A 19755-nucleotide genomic window follows, 5' to 3' on the forward strand; every position below is an offset into this window, starting at 1 on the left:
GTTTTCACTTTCCATTCCACATAGTCCTCTGGATTCTGTATGGGATTCGAATTTGGTGACTTGGGTGGTCAATTTAAATGATTTGCCATTCCCTTGTTTTCCTTATTATTAAAACCGTTTAAGTTTTAAATAATAAGGAACACAAGAAACCAATTTAAAACAGTTGTAATCCTGGAATATAGAAGTATTGAAATCGTGAATCACCCTCAATATTCAATAAAAGGCACAACTTTCCTGTCATCCAGAACATTTAGCAAGCCTGATTCATCCCACTTTGAATTTTAAGTAGGGGACTTACTTCATAATAGTTCAAACATCCCCAATGCATCACTCACCCACCACCACCATCACATACATGTACCTTGTAGACAGTCCTCTCTGTGAACTCAGTGTCTGGCATCATTAGAGTATAGGCAATAGACAAAATTTAGATCCTTCAGACCACATAGAGCTTTCCTATCATCAGCAGTCCAATTTTTATGCCATTTAGCCCATATTAACTGGGCTTTTTTATGCACAGCTGTTAACATTAATCATTTGAGTTGAGGATGGAGCAAAATTAAATATCCATGATATGTAACTCTCTTTGCAGTGGTCTCTCAATAAATTGGCTGAAATGCCCTTAGTTAACTGTGTGCATCAGTTCCCTGTTTGAAATCATTTGTTTTTCATTTAACAAATGTAATATTTGTCACTGATCACCATCACTTAGCAGTTTTTCGACAACAATTCTTCCACTGATTTCTAGTTGATTTTGACATAAACCAAATTCCCTCTAAAACATCATCAAATTCAGCTACTTCTTTTAACGGGATGACCTTTAGACCTGCTAAATGCATCACTCCTTTTAATTTTCAGTAAGCAAATAGGTAGAAGATACATATGTTCAATCTGTATGCCCTGAGTACCCCAGGTGACTAATTTTTTGTCATGTCTTTCATGGGCACTAATCATACTCTCACCTGGACACAACATCGTAAAGTTCCACTTCTAGTCCAGTGTTGCAACTAGGCACCCATCAGTATTTCCGATTGCAGAGTTTGTTTTCCAGTAGTTCTGGCACAGTTATCGTACTAGTATCTGTTTACATTTCATCTAAACAATCTGAAAAGCTAAATCCATGTTTATTGATGTTTATATTTAATTATTAAGCAGATGCACCATTGTTTTTGTAATCTTCCTTTTCAGTGGGATGTGTTCTGCATTAAGAACACATGGCATTGTTATTAACGAGGAATAAGATAAAATATTGCATGGACGAGTTGATTGCATTCAGATATTGTTGGGACCGAGAATGTTGGCATTTCCAATTATGAAATTTGTTTTATTTCTTCTGGGATATCAGAAAAATAACAGATATGTTTTAATATAGTCAAATGCAACATCTTATACTTGGGGAATAACAATCCAAAAATATACTTGTGCACTTTGTATGGTTAAACTAAAAATACTGTTGGATGAAAGTGATTTGGGAATTACAGTGCAGTCAGACATTAGTAGAGACATATGATGCAAGAAAGCAAACTTATACAGCATCAGCCAAAAAATATATATATATATACATATCCTCATTTCACCCATCCATTCACTCTAAAACTTTGTGCAATTCTTCCTTGAATTTAATTAAGCTATCAACTTCCACAACAGGTGAAAGTTTGTTCCAGCAATCATCTTCCTGATGGCTAAAGGCAAATTCCTGTCTTTCCTCAATTTGAATTTATGCCCCCTGAGGTTCATAGTCCAAGCAAGAGGAAGAATCCCATCAGCATTTAGCCTGCTCGAACCATCCAAAGCCTTATACACCTCAATCAGATCACCTCACAGGTGCCTAGTCTCTAGATGCTGCAATTTGCAGAACTTTCTTTGTAAGAATGCCCCTTCTCTGTACTCATTCTAGCAACTCTACATCCCTCCCTAAATGAGGCCTCCAGACCTGTACACAGTACTCAAGGCATGGCCTGACCATCCTTATACAAATAGATAATCACCCCTTTTCCCTACTAACAAAATTCCTGTATATCATTGAAAAGACCCCATTACCTGCTCTGGCAGCCTGTCTGCACTGCTCAGAAAACTTCATACTTGACTGCACAATTATCCCAGGTCTTTTTCATTCTGTGTGGTCACTGCTACCCATTTGCAGTACTTTGCATTTGTGAATATTAAACTTCAATTGCCACTTCTCAGCCCATCTGCCCAACTTTTCTAGATCCTGTTGCAGTAGCATACTGTCATTAACAACCCTGCAAACTTGTCATTAAGGACTCATACCTTCATCAATATCATTGATAAAGGTATATCATATCTCTAAATAGGCCTACAAGGCTGGGACAATTCGTGTTGATGATTAAGCTTCACAACAGCCAGAAGATAAATAAATTCAATACTGTAACTAAAAACACTTTATTTAAAATAAAATAAGTATAAAATAGATATATATTTACAATAAAAATATAAATAACACTGATAAATTATACTAAAAATAAAAATTAAAAGCGATAAAATTTGCTGTAGCTTTCGGAGGCAGCAGTCTCCTTCCTCAGCAGCACATGTTTACTGTGCAGCACATTATTAACTAGCAGATCCAGGCCACATGGTTCCATGGTTGGAATTTTCCATTTGCGCACCAGGACCGGAAATGGCTCAGGAGCGCGCTAGCTGAAACCGTTCATCATGTCCAAGAACGACGGTTTCCAGAAGGGGGTGTAGACGTACACCCCTATCCCTATTAATAGTATTGCCATCTGCCCCAATATGTAAGCTCTCAAGCCATTTACGGTCCCAGAACCCTTGTGCATGATCTGTGATGACAGCATCCTCCAGGGAAATTTGATGTTGTTTCTCCCAGAAATGTTCTGCCACAGCAGACTTCCATAATTATGTGGACTTTATTGTGTTTACATGCTCCCCCAGCCGGTCTTTCAATTGCCACCCCGTCTCACCCACATAACACACCCCACAATCCATGCATTTAATTTCGTATACCACCCCACTGCTGGCTTCTTTGGATATGGGGTCTTTAACTCGAGATATCGCTGTGTGCAACCTCCAACCTGGGAGTTGCACACAGTGTACCTGACACCCCCGAATTATATGTACAATGTGGTCTGAAAGGCCCGGATAGAAGGGAATGTATGCAGTGTTCACAGGGGCAAACTGCTCATTACGGGTGGACTCTACTCTTCTAATGGCTCTGTCCAACACCCTCTGGGGGTAGCCGCACTTCTTGAGGTCTGCTGTGGCCCCAAACAATTTCATTATCTTTATCCTCGGAGGTGCTGCAGTGGGACCACACCCTGTCTATTAGAGCCTTGACCACACTGTTTTTGTGTTGGCTGACCGAGGTATAGTGGGTATATTGACCCCGGCACATCGGCTTTCTAAATACCTTGGACTTAAGCCTGCCACCTTCCCTAATAACCAACACGTCAAGGAATGGCAAGGTTCCCTCTGCTTCCACCTCCGAAGTAAATTTGATTAAAGGGGAGCAACTATTAAGTACATTAAATACCTGATCCTCCCTCCCCCTTTGTATAATGGGGAATGTGTCATCAACATATCTCCTCCATCTGCACATGGGAAATTCCAAATCCCCAAAAATCCTGACTTCTAACTCTTCCATAGCTAAATTGGCCACTATGGCACTAATGGGTTCCCCCATTAGTGCCATAGTGGAACTAATTCCAAGATGTCATGTACCTGCGTGTACATGACATCTTGGAATACCATAACAGTACTAGATAAGCAAAACTCCACTCCTTCACAAATGTCATCAATACTTAGAGGTGACCTGGTACTTAACAATACATCCTTTTCTAAGGCCATTCTAACACACTGCAAGCCAAACTTAATGGGAATACAAGTAAACAGTGACGTAACATCGAATGAAATCATTATCTCATCTTCCCATATAGTCTACCCTTTTATAAAGTCCACAAATTCCTTACTGTTCTTAATGACAAAGCCGGAAAGTCCTACTATGAGTGCAATTAGCTTAGCTAAGTACTTAGATAAAGCATACGTAGGACTCTTTATAAATGATACAATAGGTCTGAGCAGTATGCCTACTTTATGTATCTTTGGGAGCCCGTAGAATCTGGGTAAACAACATCCAGCAGCATGTAACGACCAATAGACCTCCTTAGATATCCATCCTGACTTTTGCCAACATTGTAAAAGGCTATTCACTTGTCGTTCCCAACTAACCAACAGATTACGGCGGGTAACTTTGTATATAGCGGTATCCTGTAATAATTCTATTGCTTTACTATAATATTGTTCTTTGTCCAAAATAACTGTAGCCCTGCCTTTATCCGCTGGTAGGACAATAATATCGTCATCCTGTTTGAGCTCCCTCAAAGCCTTTCTATGAATAATATTAAGGTTGGAGGGGGCCGACTTGGCCTGACTCAAAATAGCCGCCACTCCAATGCGTACTTCATTAGCCTGTGTCGCTGGTAACTTATAAACGGCTCCCTCGATGCCCATTGCTATTTCAACGACCGCCGGTTTACTGGGCATCAAGGCAAATTTAGTACCCAAGTTCAAGACCCCCCTCCTGTTCCCTAGTAAGACACTTGCTAATTAAATTACAAATGAAATTAGTACTACCATTGTTATGTACAATCACTGTCTCCTCCAATAATTTATGAAATTTACTAATTTGCCTCTATTTATAAATACCTGTAATCTTAATCGTCTTCTCCGAAACCAACTTCACTATCAATAATTGATGCACTGGCGATATATTGTTAATACATTCTTGAGCCAAATCAATTTGTCTTCTGGTAATCCTCAGGTCATCATGTAGCTTGCGGATCCAGATGCACAAAAAGGTTTTGCGGATCCACAAAAACCTTTTTTGAAACCAATTAGTAGCTCTAACTAAGCGATCATCGCAAAAGGGCATCTTTACACGAAACCCCCTTGGTATTAAACCATGCACTTATTTTAAATGAAGTGTTTTTAGTTGCAGTATTGAATTTATTTATCTTCTGGCTGGTATGAAGCTTAATCATCAACATGAATTGTCCCAGCCTTGCAGGCCTATTTAGAGATAGCCTTAATAGTTATGGCCATTCTGTGGTGTGGCACATTTGGGAATTTGAGAAACATAGTATGACAGAAGCAAAACAGAAACAACATCTAAGATTTGCCTATCAATGTAAAGTCCATGGTTTAATACCAAGGGGGTTTCGTGTAAAGATGCCCTTTGACGATGATCGCTTAGTTAGAGCTACTAATTGGTTTCAAAAAAGGATTTTGTGCATCTGGATCCGCAGGCTACATGATGACCTGAGGATTACCAGAAGACAAGTTTATTTGGCTCTAGAATGTATTAGCAATATATCGCCAGTGCACACAGCCTGGGAGTTGCACACAGCGATATCTCGAGTTAAAGACCCCATATCCAAAGAAGCCAGCAGTGGGGTGGTGTACGAAATTAAATGCCCGGATTGTGGGGTGTGTTATGTGGGTGAGACGGGGCGGCAATTGAAAGACCGGCTGGGGGAGCATGTAAACACAATAAAGTCTGCATAATTATGGGAAGTCTGCTGTGGCAGAACATTTCTGGGAGAAGCAACATCAAATTTCCCTGGAGGATGCTGTCGTCACAGTTCATGCACAAGGGTTCTGGGACCGTAAATGGCTTGAGAGCTTACGTATTGGGGCAGATGGCAATACTATTAATAGGGATAGGGGTGTACGTCTACACCCCCTTCTGGAAACCGTCGTTCTTGGACATGATGAACGGTTTCAGCTAGTGCGCTCCCGAGCCATTTCCGGTCCTGGTTCGCAAATGGAAAATTCCAACCATGGAACCATGTGGCCTGGATCTGCTAGTTAATAATGTGCTGCACAGTAAACATGTGCTGCTGAGGAAGGAGACTGCTGCCTCCGAAAGCTACAGCAAATTTTATTGCTTTTAATTTCTATTTTTAGTATAATTTATCAATGTTATTTATACTTTTATTGTAAATATATATCTATTTTATACTTATTTTATTTTAAATAAAGTGTTTTTAGTTACAGTATTGAATTTTCTATCTTCTGGTGCGAAGCTTAATCATCAAGATATATCATGACACGAAGTTCTCTAAGTAGTGTAGACAGGTGGCAAGGAAGGATTGTGGTGTCCTATTGATGATTATTGAACATTTACATGTAGAAATAGGGAGGCCATAATCTTCATGAGTTCGTAGGTAGTAAATGGATGGCCATTGCACAAAACAGAAGGAACTGGAAAGTTGATAGAGAGGCCTTCGTCCTGCAGTGGCTGATTATGATGAATTCTGTCAGTGTTGGTCCACTAGTGATATTTTGGCCAGCATTACTCATCTTTGGACAAATTCAGTGGAAAAATATGGTGATACTCAAGCAGTTACTCTTCACTTTTTTAAAGCTTTTGATTGTGTTTGGCAATAAAATCTTCTAAAAGAACTGCCATCTTTTGGGTTGCCAACTGTTTTTTTACAACTGGATATCCAGTTTTCTCAGAACACTGCCTGTTGATGATGGTAGACAGCTCTCTATTCTCACTAATGCTAGTAGGCCCCAAGATTCAGTTCTTTCTCCCACTCCTTTCCTGTTGTATATTAATGACCTTCTTCCATAAATCGAAATCCTATCCATAGTTTTGCAAATGATAGCCATGTACATTCCATCTTCCAGTTTGAGAAACCTTGACGTGTAAAAAAAAATCTTCCACTTCTCAGATATCCACCACCAAGTCCTTAAATTATGATCTCCAGTTTTACAAAGAAAACTTAGTTAACTTCAGTCCTAAAAGCTTTGTCATTTATTGCAGTGAAGAGTCTACCATTCCTATATGTTTATTTCTGGTGGCACTCATATTTATAGACAAGGTCTCTATTGGGCATTTTCTTTACTTCTAATCTCTCTTGACATAAGCACATCACAAATATTGCTTCTTGTGCATCAAACAAACATGAAACTCTCATGTGTAATGGAAGGAATGTATTTCAATAAGTCCATCATGTCTTTTCTTTTGTTACAGATCTACCAGAATGCTATAACAGGAGTTGGTCGATGTTTTTCAGTATTGATGGTCTACCTGCTGGGATTTTATATTTATTGAATCAAACTCTATATCTTCGTTAAACTTGCATTTGAATTGTATAATTTGTGGTTTTGACCTCTCTAATTTAATCTATTGCATATTGAGCCAGTTGACCGAAAATCCCATAATTGTTTTCTTTCTGTTAGTGGTGGAAAGTGGTGCTTTTGTGGAAAGAAAATCCTTATGAGTCATCTCAACCACATAAAACTGTTTTTTCTTCATACGTGTTTTGATGATTTCATACCAATCAGCGGGGGGAAAATGTTTTGATTCTTCTTCACATGTGATTCAATAATGGCAAAACCTGAATCAGACAGATATCTATGTCCGCTTACCAAAAATTTCATTTCAATTGATTTGACTTTTATCTCTGTACTTTGAATGAATCAGTTTTAATAAACTTAGAACAGTTTTAATATTTCTATTTTGTCCTGTGCTCAAATCTGAGTATAATTTATTATTTTTATATCATATATTATGTTTTTATGATTTTTAGCATAAGTTTTTATATACTTAATTAAACATGATGAAATTTATTTTTTATATATATGAAAATATATATTTTCATATATATATATATATATATATATATATATATATATATATATATATATATATATATATCACACAACATTTTGTTTGCTGGTTTTTTGGTAATTTCTTGGCTTTACCCTTATTTATTCGAGGGTAAGCTTGGATGTGTCAATCTGTACTCTTAGTCTTTTGATACAGTAATATTTTTAATGATGAGTATATTGAGCAGAGTCTTCGAATAATCTTCAGGGTGTCCTGTAATCATCTGAAGGCTCTTTTCTAATTTTCCTAATTTTTCTGATCTTCTGTTTCAGTTAAAACTTTGAGAGCCATATCTTTTTAGTGCATGAAACAGTTAGTCGTAGCTAGAATTATTACCCAGAATATCTGGTATTTATGTCACTTAGAAAATTAAGCTACTCCTACTCAAATGATGTCATACATCAGCATAACTTCCCCTCCCTTACAAAAATGAAACCCTTTTGTTTGTCCTTTAAAAATGTAATTTCCTTAGAAATCCCTCCTGCTGAAATGCAGCACTATTTTGGTGGGGGAAGTGTTGTGTAATCACTTTAAAGTATGCTAAACTGGTTGAGAATTCACGAGTTATTTAATCAATTTTCCGGTGTAGAACTCCATATTTAAAGTTACTCCCTCTTCTCTTTCCATAACGACAGCTGAAGATGTAAAAAATATCTGCGAAAGAAAGGTTCTATAAATTTAAATACTTTTTTTGATCACTAAGTTATGGTGGTCCTTGTGGGAAAGTCATTTGAGCATATCAGCATTCATGGTAAAGGTGATGATAGGAATCAGAAAGAGGGGGAAAAGAGTGCAAAGGCAGAATGACAGCTGTGTGGTCTGTGAACCATGCAACTGGTTTCGGAAATTTTAGAAGCTTTTTACATAATCTTGTAGGGCGAACAATTTTTTTTTTATTTTTAACCAATTTGGTGCTATTTTAGATTTTTGACCCTTGCTTGGAGCAGCATTTGCGCACTTCTTCCTCCAAACCAGAGTTGATATCTAAGGCTCTGAAGTTGTTTTTTTTTATAAAAACTCCAAACATTAAAGTTATTAGAACCTATAATACTTGGTACCATGTGTGAGTTGAAGGGTGAGAAGGTACTTGTTGACATTAGACTTGAATTTTCTGGAATTACAAGTATAGGAAGGTTGTTCCAGAAAACTGAAGTTGAAGGAATAAATAGTAGTAGTAGTACTAGTATTGGCATGTGATACAAGAAAACAAGTGTATGACCTTATGCAGCATCAGCCAAAAAAAAAAAAAAAAAAAAAAAACACACCATTCCCTCCAAATGCCTGTCCAGTTCCTAATTAAATTTATTTAACCTATCAACTACAACGACAGATGGAAGTTTGTTCCAGCAATTAACCACCCGCTGGCTAAAGGCAAATTTCCGCACATCTATTCTACATCTGTGTTTTCTTAATTTGAATTTATGCCCCCTTAGGTTCGTAATCTGAACAAGTGGAAGAATCCCATCAGAATTCAGCATGCTCAACCCATTCAAGGCCTTATACACCTCAATCAGATCACCGCGTAGGTGCCTAGTCTCCAGCCACTGCAATTTGCAGAACTTAAGCCTCTCTTGGTAAGAAGATTCCTTCATTCACCTCACCAATCTTGTTGCCCTTCTCTGTACACGTTCAAGCAAATCTACATCCTTCCTAAAATTAGGCCTCCAGACCTGTACGCAGTACTCAAGGCATGGCCTGACCATTGCTTTATACAGAGGGACAATCACCTCCTTTTCCCTGCTAGCAAAATTCCTATATATCATTGACAAAGCCCCATGACCTACCCTGGCAGCCTGTCTGCATTGCTCAGAAAACTTCATATCTGACTGCACAATTACTCCCAGGTCTTTTTCATTTTCTACTACCTTAAGTGTAGTACCACACAGTTGGTACATTTCTCTGGGGTTACTTCTACGCATATGCAGTACTTTGCATTTGTCAATGTTAGACTTCAGTTGCCACTTCTTAGCCCATCTGCCCAAATTATTTAGATCCTGTTGCAGTAGTAACACACTGCCATTACTGTCATTAACAACCCTGACAACCTTTGTATCATCTGCAAACTTCGACACTAAGCCTGATATACCTTCATCAATATCATTGATAAATATACAAAACAACAGTGGACACAACACCGAACCCTGTGGAACTCCACTAATAACATTAGTCCACGAAGAGCAGCACCCATTAATTACCACCCTCTGTCTTCTCCCACTGAACCATCCTTTTATCCATTGTAGCAACTTACTCTTAATACCATTCTGCTCCAATTTGTACAATAGTCTTCAATGCGCAACAGTGTCAAAAGCTTTCCTGAAATCCAAATATATGATATGAAAATTATTTTTGTCACCACCAAATACGGAGGATGCGGAAAGGTCAGGAATGACCACCGCATATTTACAGAGCAATATGGCCTTAGTTGCTAATGCTCCTTTAAAAAATAAAAAAAATAATAAAAAAAAAAAAAGAAACAGAGAGTTTGCTTACCTTGTTTGCTGCCTCCTTTAATATAATTGGTTAGATCCCATCTACCCCATGTGCTTTTTTTTTATGTTCAGCTTCAACAATTTCTCTTCCACTTTTCTTTCAATTATCACAAAGTCATTTATCTCCCTGTTGGAGTATGATAAACTTCTGACATCCCCTCCTGCAAAGAATTCCTCACTTTTGAATGTAGATGCAAAATACCTATTCAAATTGTCAGCAACTTGAGTACAATCATCAACAGTTAAATTATTCAACATCAAGTGGACCAATGTGATATAAACCCCAAGGGCTCACATCTGGTGAGTATGGGCTTGGCACACCCAGGGTCCTGAGCTGGATATCATCATTCTTCTCTTTCTTGGTGATTCCCTTCTAGTTCTGACTTGTTGTCTCTCTCTCTCTCTCTCTCTCTCTCTCTCTCTCTCTCTCTCTCTCTCTCTCTCTCTCTCTCTTTCTCTCTCTCTCTCACTCAGGGTAATTCAGATATTTTTTTTTTTTTGGCTGGTGCAGCATAAGCCTCAGGCTTCCTTGCACCATATAGCTAATAATGTGTGTCTAAGCCCAAGGCAATTATTTTGAAGGGGATAACTTGTAAGTTATGAAATATTTCATTATATTTGTTTTATGGCAGCAGTTTAATTATTTAAAAGCCACACTTCATGTACATACACCTGTTGTTACTCTTAATTACCCTAATACAGCCCATGTACAGTTGGACCTCTATATAACAAAATCAATCGTTCGCTTGAAAAAATTCATTAAACAGAAATGTGACCGAATTGCAGAAAAATACTGTAATTCAACATTCAGAAATATAGTAAATGATGGGAAATAAATCAGAAATAAGTGAGAATGAATAAATTTTCTAACATTTTGGAACAATTAATTTATTAATACAGGTCGACCATCACTAATCCAGCCACTGGTAATCCAGTTTCACCGTTAATTCGGACATAATTTCTGCGATACATAGCAGTCGACTAGCTCAACTTCTTGGTAACAGTAGACGCAGCTGTATTGGTTTTACAGGTACCACTAAATTGTGAAATGTTTTAGCTCTTAATTGGTGCTCTTAAGACTCAATCTCTTTAGCTTTTAAGAGCCAAAGAGATTAATTCTTAATCCTGTTAGTTCTTAATTTGTGCTTTCTACAGCATCAGTTCTATTGCCTAAAGGCTAGACATGTGAACAATGCTTACCCAGGTCTCTTGAAATCAGCTCATTATGTGGATATTTTCTTTGTTATATGGAAACTATTTTCAATGTAATGGCCAAGAGGAAATCAAAAAAAATTCACTATACGGAAGTTCGCTAAAGAGAGGTCTGACTGTATTTGCGTGTTTCAACAGAAGCAATTCAAGAATCACTTTCACCTCTGCTTGTGGCAGAGGTGAAAGTGATTCTTGATCTAATAGTGAAAGTGATTCTTAATCTAATAGTCTGTGTGTCATCTAAAAACAGTCTCTCCTGTTAACAAGGACAGGCCACTCAGAAAAAAATTCTACCCCATGAGCAACAGATACTCTCTCCTATCGTGGCTGAGCAGAATTGCAGACACTTTCAAATTTAATCCTAACTTTCGACTTTTTTTTTTTCAACATTACCCTGTACTTTTTAAATAAGTACTCAGATCTCCTGGTCTTAATATCATTAGTGCCAATGTGCACAACAATGTTACCTGTCATGACCTTAAAAATGATATCTGCTCTGCATCATCTACTTTTGCCCATAGCAGACATAACTGGTCCTATTCCACTTATTCTTTTTACACAATATATTTCCTGTTTACCTGACAATAGAGTCACCGACAATAGCCACCTCCTGTGGGACCAGAGCATTTTGCTTGGAGATTTCTGCTGTGTTGCATGATGCATAAGTAGGTGATGCACAAGATCCGGTGTTGAGCTGGGCAGCTGAGAGCTTCATGGGCCCCATTTTAATTCTCTCGAGGACATTGACTGTATTCTTCAAGCTGTTATAAACACCCATCAGAGTGCTGAGTTCATGCATAGTTTCCTCACACTCTGCACTGAACACACATACAAAGACATACCCCTTGGTTTTATCATATCCCACTTCGGATAGTCCACAAACATCACATAAGCAGCACATTTTGTAAGGCCATGATTCGTAGAAGAACCACCCATTCAGTTCTCTCTCAAGATACAGCACTCCCTCTATTTTGAGCCCATTGTGTTGCTGTTCTAGTCTGAGGCATAATTTCCACTTAAATTCAATTTTTTTTTTAGAATACTGCACTAAACTAACAGATATCTAAATGCATTAATACATTATGCTATATATATTACACTGTACCATTGCATTTGTAGAGTTTTAAATGAGTTATATAGCCTTACCAGGAATAAAATTTCTTAGCTAAAAACAAAACAAAAAAAAAGATAAATCCAACCTACATGAGTCTAACCTTTGGTCTACTAATTTATCATAATTAAAATCCTACAATTCCACTACCATGCACTGCAGTACTAGTTACGTTATTTGGTATATTCATACCAAATCACCAATATAAATGCTCTATGAACATTAACTTGTAACTTACAAAACCTCTAGCTAAAATTAAAAATTAGCTAACAACCATGATTAGGACTGTTTGACATGAAAAGACAAATTTTTCCCAAAAAAAAAAAAAAAAAAACACTTATTATTTTGCAAGGACTCAAAATTCTTCAATGTTTCAGTTCATAACTTCAAACCCAACTCCATGTAGTATGATATCACTAGTAAAACTATGGGGGAATTTTCCAGTCAGTGAAAAAAGGTCATTAATATACAAGAGGAGAAAAGTGAGAGAAAGAACCGAACCTTGGGGAACACCAAAATTACTGGAGGAGATAGAAGACAGAGCCATCTACCATCACCTGCAGTGAGTAGGCACAGAGAAACTAGATTTCCATTTGCAAAACAGTCAGCAGTCTATAAGATGGGAGATTGTTTAGAAAACCTTTATGCTGAATACAATCAAAAGCCTTAGAAATATCAAGAGCAACTTCTTGAATTTCAACATACTTTTCAATTGAATTTGTCCAAAGATGAGTAACATTACCAAGTATGTCACCAATGGATTGACACTGATGGAATTCATATTGATGAGAACGGGGAAGAGTAGGCAGCTGTTGGATTCCTCCATTACTTTGGACAGAGTAAAGGTCAGTGAAATGGGATGATAATCAGAAGGGAGGAATTTTTCACCCTTTTTAGAAACTCCATTGATAAGCAAACTTCCCATTAAAAGGAAAGATGGCAGTGGAACAAGAAAGTGTAAAAAGTGACAACAGAACAGGAGCACAGGTTTTGGGAATAAGTACCAAAAGGGCCTGGATCTTTTGTGGCATCAAAATTGTTGAGAATTCTTTTAATATGCTTCTTTCAGAAGTTATGGAGTGATTCACTTGAGTGTTTTCTGTATGCTAAGAGGTGGCTTTCTAAGGTTGCTTTTAAAAGAGGAAAAATAATCAGGATGCTAGTAAGTCAGCTGTAACCTTAGCTGTGTTTGTTATTTAGTTTTTAGGAACATTATCAACTAAGGCCATATTGCTCCGGGGATATGCGGTGGTCATTCCCTAACCTTTCCGCATCCTCCGTATTTGGTGGTCACGGGCTTGAACCCCGGTCTAATCAAGAAGTGTGTGCTACACACTGCTGCTCCTACCAACCTGGCTACGGAGGTGCCTGCTGTGGAAGCAATAGAACCATCAGGTTGTAACTGAGGCAGAAGTGTAGATGGACAGAAGCTGCAGTCAGTAGCTTTCACAAAACATAAGAATTCTTGACTACTCTTTAGACAAGAATCAACTTTTTACTTCTATCCCATTAAGAATCAAATTTAGATTGATTAATAACTGTTTTATGATTGTTGTGAGCTTCAGTTTGTAGTCAGAAAATGAAGCTGGAGATTTGATTACAAGCAAATTGTTATATCTACATTCTTATCTTGAACAGCCCTAGCAATTTAATTGGAAAACCAAGATTAAGATGAGGGACAAGATTTTAGTCTGGAATGCAGAATAAAGAATATCATCCCAAAACAGATAATTTTGTGGACACAATTTGAGCAGACATTGGCATCAGAATATTTCAGTAATCTAATCAAACAAAAGAGGAATAAAAATTATGCTGATCATACCATTTTGCATTCCTGTCATACCAAATGACATGAGGATGAGAATGACCATGAGAAAGAGGATCCAATGGAACCTCTCTCTCATGGCCATTCCCATTAAATTGTTTACCACCAACAATGAGCATGTACTTTGAACTTGAGATTAAAATCAAGGGTTTTCGGATGTGTGGTATTCTGGTATTTTGTTGATGGTGTTCCAGTAGGTAAATGAAAAAGTTGCATGAGCTCATTAGTGAACTCACGCAACTTTTGCGTGAGCTCACTAATGCAAGATTCTGCAAGATCATTACAGAATTTGGGGAAACCCCCATTAGCTGCAAGATCTAATAATATACACACTGTATCCTTTCTATATACATTGTACTCCTCATATTCAAATTCTGCATTGCTTATGTCTTAGTGACACCACATCTCTGATATTCTCACAATGTCTCATTTGATGACTTGACCAGCACTTCAAGTCTTCTATTAGGTGCATGTCCTACCAACTCATATAAGTCTATAGCTGCATAATTAAAAATTTTGCATAACAAGCCCATTTGATTTACTTGCCCACTTCAGTTGATTAGCTGATTCGAGTTCTTCTCAGAGCACATGGACTATGAATTGCATAATAGTTGCTCTTGATCATCAAACTTGAATGATTTGTGGTATTGGCTCACAGATCGCTTTGATCTCACACTGATCTTAAATCTGAATTCAAATAGATATGGCCTTTTGCCAAATCTATTTGAATTCAGATTGCACTTCATGGTTCTTGAGGTTGTCACAGACATTCACTCAGATATGCCAGACAAGCTGTACTTGCTACGTGGGAGCCTAAAATGCTAATGGAACTGATATTCGAGTCAAGTAGACCCAATTTCGGTGAAGTCTGGATGGTCTCTGACAGCTAAATCCTCTGCTTGCATGTTCATGATGGTGGGACTGTTAGTAATCCTGGGTATAACCTCCATGCACAAGCACACTGTGGGTGACCACCCAGGTATGAACCAACGTAAGCAGAGGTCGAGGAATGCCGCCCCTCTGTGTTACCAGGCAATACTAGGTGGTAGATGACTCTCATCAACCAGTGCAATGCCACCACTTTGCTTATTGGAGGCTTGAAGTGGTGGAATCCATGTTTAGTCTCCAGAGCTAAGTTGCAGTAACCCTTTCCAATTTCTTCCATCATGCAGTATGACTGATGTCTTTTGAGGTTATGATGAACATCATGGCGAGATGCAATCTTCCTTACATTTCGAGGGTACAACTATAAAACGGTGTTCACAGGCCGGCCGCTAGTTAGTACACCGGACCGAACCTATTGGTTACTCTTTAGGAGGGTTCCGGATCAGCTAGTGTATAATCTTGCTACCTCTACTCTGACAGATAGTGACTGGAGGGAGTCCGAGTAGTGTGTATGCGGGGAGCATTGTCGAGGCCACGTTATGTCAAGGATCTGGGTATATTCTTACTATGTGTACACCATATCCAAAAATTTCATTACTTCATACAGCATGGCTCCCCCCCCCCCACTTTTTCTTATTATTGAATACACCATGAATTGTCAAACTAATAAAGTAAGCTTATCTGCAAAAAGATCTAAACCTCCCAAACACTTCCTAGTTCATTTCGCAAATATACGTGGTCTCAATTCTAATCTCAACGATGTCAATTTCCACTTGCAGTTTGCCAAACCCCATGTACTTTTTCTCACAGAATCTCAGTTATCGGTTAATTCTACTACTGTGCATCTCAGTTGCCCAAATTATTCGCTGTATGATTCCTTTTGCCTCAAAGGTGGTACTTGTGCATATATCCTTTCGAATATTCCCTGTCAGAGACTTGGTAATTTGGAATCTCCTAATCTCCTCTTTTCGACTTTCTCTTAAAATTTCTTAAAATTTTAAGCTTAAAATGGCTTAAAATTTCTCTACCTCATTGCGTGAAATTCATCTGTTGTCTCTACCATTCTCCCAACTCCACTAATCACTTGGAGCTCTTTCACTTCCTCTCTTTGCAACTTGACTTTCTCCAGTCCAACTTTCCTAACAGTGAGGTAATTTTTATTGGTGATTTTAATGTTTACAACCCCAGTCGGTTTCCGTTTTCTAGTCACACCGACCCAGCTGGTCGAGATGCTGAGGTTTTTTCAATTTCTGTTGACCTTGCACAGATCGTTTATTTACCTACAAGAATACCAGACAATCCTAACCACACAGCCAACACGCTGGATCTTTTTCTCACAAACAACCCTTCTAAGTACACGGTCAAAGTGAGTGGTCCTTTAGGTACCTCAGATCGCAACTTGGTGATTGTCTCTTCTCCAATGGAGCCTTTATCTCATGGCTATTCCCAACATCATATTGTTTGGCATTACAAGAATGCAAAATGGGATGACCTGCGAGATTTCTTTTCTTCTTTTCCTTGGTCGGATTACTGTTTCAAAACTTCTGATGTCAACGTTTGCTAGATCATGTCAGTGAAATTATTCTTGTAGGAATGGAATCCTTTATTCCACACTCTACTTTAAAATCTCGTCCTTTATCTAAACCTTGGTTTTCCAATAAATGTGCTAAGGCTGTTCAAGAGAAGAACGTTGCATATCACAATTGGCTTGTTTCCAGTTCTTCAGTTTCATTTTCTGCGCTAAAGCTCGCAACAATTATAAAGCAATCATTAATCAGTCCAAACTAGATTTTGAAGAGGCTAAGAGTAGAAAACTTGCTTCTTGGCCTAATGGTAGCCGAGCATTCTGGTCTCTTGCCAAAGCTATTGGCCACAACTTTGCTTGGAAAGTTGCTCATATCCAGCCAGTTCCTAAAAAGGGTGACAAGTCCCTCCCATCCAGTTATTGTCCCATTGCAATTACTTCTACTCTTTTTAAAGTAATGGAGAAATCAATTAACTGCCAACTCTTAAACTACCTAGAAACCTTCCGTCTGATCAACGATTGCCAGTATGGATTCTGTCAGTTCAATCCACTGGTGATATTCTGATTTATCTTACCCATTTATGGACAAATTCAATGGAAAAGTTTGGTGAAACACAAGTAGCTGCTCTTGACATCTCAAAGGCTTTCGATCGTGTTTGGCATAAAGGTCTTCTAAACAAGCTTCCATCTTATGGTTTGCCAACTGTTTTTTTTAATTGGTTATCCAGTTTTCTCTCTGATTGCTCACTGAGAGTAATGGTAGACGGCTCTCTGTCTTCTAATTTTTCCACTAATGCTGGTGTCCCCGAAGGTTCAGTTCTTTCCTCTACTTTTTTCCTCGTGTATATTAATGACCTTCCATTGACTGGAAATCCTATCCATAGTTTTGCCAATGATAGCACATTGCATTCCACTTTCCATTTTGAAAATCCTTGTCTTATATCTCGCAAAAAGGATTCTTCTGCTCCTATGCTTATCTTTGGTGACACTCCGATTTCTAGGCAAAATGATATATCTCTTTTGGGGATTACTCTGACTTCTAATCTCTTTTGGCACAAGCACATTACAATTATTGCTTCCTCTGCATCTAAAAAACTCAGTTTTCTCTTTGCTCTCGGTATTACTTTTCTTCCAAACAACTGTTCAGTCTGTACAAATCGCAAATCCATCCTACCATGGAATATTGTTCCCACATCTGGGGTGGTGCCTCCAAAACCTCTCTCATGTTTCTAGATTCCATTCAGAAGAGTGCAGTTAGGTTAATTTATGACTCCTCTCTAACAGAGTCTCTGCGCTCGCTGTCTCATAGATGTACTGTTTCTGCTGCATGCCTTTTCTGCGGATACTTCCATGGGCAGTGTCCTTCTGAATTGACTTCCATAATTCCCGCTTTCTCTTTCAAAACAGTCCGAACATGTGCCACCACCAGCCAACATCCATTTACTGGCCAACTTCAAACTCACAGAACCAACTTTTCATCTTCCTCATTTATTAATTGAACTGCTGTTTTCTGTAACAATCTTCCTTCATACGTATTTCCTGAAAATTACAGTCTACAGAAGTTCAAGTCTAATGTTAACAAAAACATGTCTTCTCTCATCTTCTCAACCTCCAACCCAAGCACAGTACCAAGTACTATAGGTTCTAATACCTCTCGTGTTTGGGGGTTTCATAAAAAAAAAAAAAAAAAACATGCTTATGGGCATGTTGCCAAATACTAAAATGTATTAGTACTTTTCCCTTAAGCAATTGAAATATGTCAGAATTAAACCTAATTTGTAATTATTTATTATATATTTTTTTCTCTCTCTCCCTCTCAGACAGTGCATTTTAGTAGTAATAGATATAAAATGTCCTTCTGCAGTAGTTTGTAATATGTCATAATTATAATGTAGTAGCACTTCATCTTGTTTTAAATTTTAAAATATTTTATTATTTTAATATAAATATTTAAAATTTTTAATATGTTAAAATTTTAAATACTTTATGAAACAGAAATTCTTTTTGCAAGTCACACTAATCAGAATTATTTATTTTGTAGTATCATTCATTGGAATTTCTTTGTAAAGGAAGAAAGGATATTCCAGACATTACAAGCTGAGAACTAAGCACTGTAAATGAACATGCATTCTCTATCTGCATATATACTTTTTTGTTGTTGTTGTTGTCATTGTCCTTGTTGAGTCTCTGATGATACATAATGGTTTTAGTAGTGTAATATTATAGTCTTCAGTTAAATCATCTTGTTGGGCACTGGCTTTGCCATTCTTTGTACTTTCAAAAAAAAAAAAAATAATAATAAATAAAATATACCACATTGTCATGAAATAAATGATTTTTTTACTATAAAATAATTGTTTATTCATATTTTAAAGTGTTTCTATGCTTTTTTTTTTTTTTTTTTTATACATTTCCAATATGCCAGTCTTATAACTGGTATGACTGCAAAATAGCATAAAATAAATAATGTGGATTGCATGGGTTTGAAAGGCCTGACATAGTCAAATGGTCAGAAGCAAGAGTTCAGTAGCGCGCACTCTTTGAGTGGTCCATGGTTCAAGCCTGTGACTACCAAATACAATTAATGATTGTATTCACTATTTATTATAAACTCTTCTGCACTGTTGGCAGTGCCAAAGTATAAACAAGAACCTTATATATATATATATATATATAAGCCTATTCTGCTGACAGATCAATATTATGCCTTAGAATACCTCCTCCCCTGTCTAAACCATTTACTATTCAAGAATTGAGTATCCGTGGTTGCTGAGATTTTCTGCATGTTTTTATGAAAGATCAAAGATTCGTTCAGTACTATGGTGTATTAATTTTAAAGCAGATTACTTAGAAATGTTAAGTTTTTCTCATCTATTGAGTCCACTGAAGATGTGAACTTCCTTCAACAAACAGACAGATTTGTACGATGGAGTAGGTAACTGCTGTGTAATTAACCCTAGCAGTACAGAATTAACACACAAATAGGTAGAATTGTCACCATGAATAGAATATTTTATTTTTACCATGCTCAAGAGTTTTACTGACCAGTAA

At 37.5% G+C, this 19755-nt stretch overlaps 1 protein-coding gene across 4 annotated transcripts in view; it reads left to right on the forward strand.

Annotated features, from left to right (window-relative positions):
- LOC150080867 (histone-lysine N-methyltransferase EHMT2-like) overlaps nucleotides 1-18936 on the forward strand; it is a 558915-nt gene extending 539979 nt beyond the window's left edge. For 3 of the 4 annotated variants that reach the window (XM_090381696.1, XM_090381697.1, XM_090381694.1), the window contains one exon: nucleotides 18746-18936. The gene's annotated coding sequence lies outside the window, so the exon portion shown is untranslated. Of the gene's footprint in view, nucleotides 1-11046; nucleotides 11101-18745 lie in introns of those variants that run through there. The other variant, XM_090381695.1, reaches the window with a different exon arrangement.
- The last annotated feature ends 819 nt before the right edge of the window (nucleotides 18937-19755 follow it).

The sequence above is a fragment of the Mastigoproctus giganteus genome, chromosome 9 (genome assembly GCF_048544385.1).
Source record: "Mastigoproctus giganteus isolate SK-2022 chromosome 9, ASM4854438v1, whole genome shotgun sequence".
Taxonomy (NCBI): Eukaryota; Metazoa; Arthropoda; class Arachnida; order Uropygi; family Thelyphonidae; genus Mastigoproctus; species Mastigoproctus giganteus.